Here is a 3,667-nt window from a genome sequence, read left to right on the forward strand (position 1 = left end):
GAAAAGGGACACAGATGGGGACACACAGACAAGAGACGCATAGACAGACAGGGACACAGATGGTGAGACAGACAAGGGACCCAAAGACAGATATGGGACACACAGATGGATAAGAGACACATGGACAGACAGACTGGAGACACTAAGAAGGGGCACACAGACGTGGGACACATAGAAAGGAAGGGGACACAGACACATGGGGACACAAATACAAGGGACACACAGAGACATGTGGCACACATGGTGAGAAAAGTGACTCATGGACAAAGGACACATAGACAGATGGGCGCACACAGAGAGTTGTTGACTGACAGAGATGGGGATACACATATAGAAAGAGAGAGAAGGACAGACAGGGGACACAGACAGAAGGGAACAATGAGATGGTCACAAAGACAGACAGATGGGGACACACAGACAGATGGAAATCCACTGACAGATGGGGGACACATAGACAAGGGATATATAGACAGACAGGGATGCACAGACATAGAGGAAAGTGACATGGAAACAGACAGGGGACACAAAGACAGATGGGTACACACAGACTGAAATAAAAGGAACACATGGACAGAGAGATATGGGAAACACAGACAGAAGGAAAAGGGACACACAGACATAGGGGACAAATGGACAGAGAGGACACATAGACGGGGATACACAGAGAGATGTGGGACACAGACAGAAAGAAAAAGGAAACAGAGATGTGGGGCACACGGAGAAAAAAGTTACACATGGACAAAGGCTCATGGGTGTACACAGAGAGGTGGAGACAAAGAGATGGGCGATACACAGAAAGAGACAGAACAGACGGGATACACAGACAGAAGGTGACAAAGTCATGAGAGACACAGAGACAGCAGAAACATCAGTAGATGGGGACACATTGATAGACAAATAACAGAGACAAACGGGGACACAGACTAGGGGTACACAAACAAGGGACACATAGATGTGGGACACACAGACAGAAAAAAGGGACAGACAGATGGAAGGAGACAAAAAGACGGGGGACACAGAGACAGGAGACACAGATAGATGGGAGACATACAGACAGCAGACTGACAGGGGACACGCAAACAGATGGTGGACACAGACAAGGGATGCATAGACGGAAACACAGAGGGAAAAGTGACACATGGACAGACAGAGGACACATAGACAGAGCTGTGAGACAGACACACAGACAAATAAAAGGGACAAACAGACTGGGGACACCCACAATGAACACATACAAAGACAGGGACACAAAGGCAGACGGTGACAGACAAGGGACATAAAGACAGATGTGGGACACAGAAAGAAAAGGGACACACAGACAGATGGGGGCACACAGACAAAGGACACATAGAAAGAAAAGGGAGACAGGTTGGGACAGACAAAGGACACATAGATTGGCGCACACTGAGAGGTGGAGACAGAAGTGTGAGAAACAAGGATAGAAAGAGACAGGACAGATAGTGAACACACAGACAGGGACAACGAGACGGGGGACACACAGAAAAAGAGGGAACACCTAGACAGATGGAGACCCACAGACAGATGGGGGACACACAGACAAGGGAAACACAGATGACAGGGACACACAGACAGGGGATACAAAAACAGACAGGGACACACAGACAAGAGATACACAGACAGAAATAAAAGGGACACATGGACAGAGATATATAGGACACAGAGAGAAGGAAAAGGGACACACACATAGACAGAGGGGTCAGACAGACGGGACACATAGACGGAGATAGAGAGATGTGGGACACAGACAGAAGGAAAAGAGAAACAGATTGGGGACACAGACGGAAAGGAAAGGGACACACGTACAGACAGAGGGGTCAGACTGACAGATGGGAACACAGACAGATGGGGACACACAGACAGGAAAGGGACACACAGATGGGGACACAGAGACAAGGGACACAAGACAGATGTGGGACAGAGAGACAAAAAAGAAAGGGACACACAGATAAGGGACACAGAGAGATGCGGGACACAAGGAAGGAAAAGTGACACATTGACAATGGACTCAGACAGATGGGCTCACAGAGAAATGGAGACAGAGATGGGAGATACACAGATAAAAAGAGACAGAAGGACAGATAGGGGACACACAGACAGAAGGGGGCAAAGAGATGGGGGACACAAAGACAGACAAGGACACACAGACAAGGGACAGACAGATGTGGGACACAGAAACAGAAAGAAAAGAGACACATTGACAGACAAGGGACAGATAGATGGGGACACACAGACAAGGGACAGATAGATGGGGACACACAGACAAGGGATGCATAGACAGACAGGGATACACAGACATACAGGGGACACAAAGGCATACTGGGACACAGACAAGGGACAGAGTTGTGGGACACAGAAACAGAAAGAAAAGGGACACACAGACAGATGACACACAATGAACACATACATAAACAGTGACACGAAGACAGACGGGGAGACAGACAGGGAACACAAAGACAGATGGGGACTCACAGAGAAGGGACACAGAGACAGAAAGGAAAGAGACAAAAAGATGGGGACACACGGACAGAAATAAAAGGGACACAGAGAGATGTGGGACACATGGAGAGAAAAGTGATACATGGACGAAGGACACATAGACAGATGGGCGCACACAGAGAGGTGGAGACAGAGATGGGGGATGCACAGATAGAGACAGGAGGACAGAAAGGGGACACACAGGAGACAGACGGGGGACACAGACGGAAACACAAAGACAGATGTGGGACACATGGACAGAGAGACAGGAGACACATAGATGGGGATACACAAAGAGAAAAGTGACGCATGCACAGACGGGGACATATAGACTGATGGGGACACAGAAGTGACACACGGACAGATGGGATACATAAACATGGAACAGAGAGATGTGGGACACACAGAACACATAGAGGAGGATACACAGACAGAAGGGGACACACAGATGGAAAGAGACAGGACAGACATGGGGACAGACAGGACATGTAGACAGATGGGGGACGTCCGGATGGAGACAGGACAGGGGACAGAGATGGGGACACATACAGAAAAGAGACACACAGCTGGAAAGAGTCAGAGACAGAGAAAAATGACAAACGGACAGACGAGGACACACCGAGAGATGTGGAACACACGGACAGAGGACACATTGGCAGAGGGGGATACACAGACAGATGTGGCACGTGGATAGATAGGGGACACATGAGAGGGAAACAGGACAGAGACGGGACACATGGATGGGCCGGAGGCAGGATGACAGACAAGGGACATAGACAGGACAGCCAGGCAGCACACAGAAACATGAGAGACATTCGGACATTGGACTCCAGGGCAGACGAGGATCGGAGGGATAGACAAAGGGCACAGAGACAGATGGGGACATATGGAGAGGCAACGGAAAGACTAGGGGACACACTGACAAGGGGCAGCCAGATCTGAGCCTGGGGATACATGGGAAGTAGACAAGGTTCCCACAGACGGGAGCCACAAGACCAGGGGCACACAGAGACGGAAAAGGGGCCGGCTCAAGGGTTGGTATGCCCGAGGGCATCTCATGGAACAGGCCCTGCCAGTGGCAGTGGGTCTCTTCTTCAGCGTCACTCCGTGGATCCTTGAACGTCCCCAAGCTGTATCCTTTCCTGCCCTGCTCCCCTCCCGAGAGGGCTAG

Source organism: Gracilinanus agilis, chromosome X (assembly GCF_016433145.1).
Source record: "Gracilinanus agilis isolate LMUSP501 chromosome X, AgileGrace, whole genome shotgun sequence".
In the NCBI taxonomy this organism is placed as follows: domain Eukaryota; kingdom Metazoa; phylum Chordata; class Mammalia; order Didelphimorphia; family Didelphidae; genus Gracilinanus; species Gracilinanus agilis.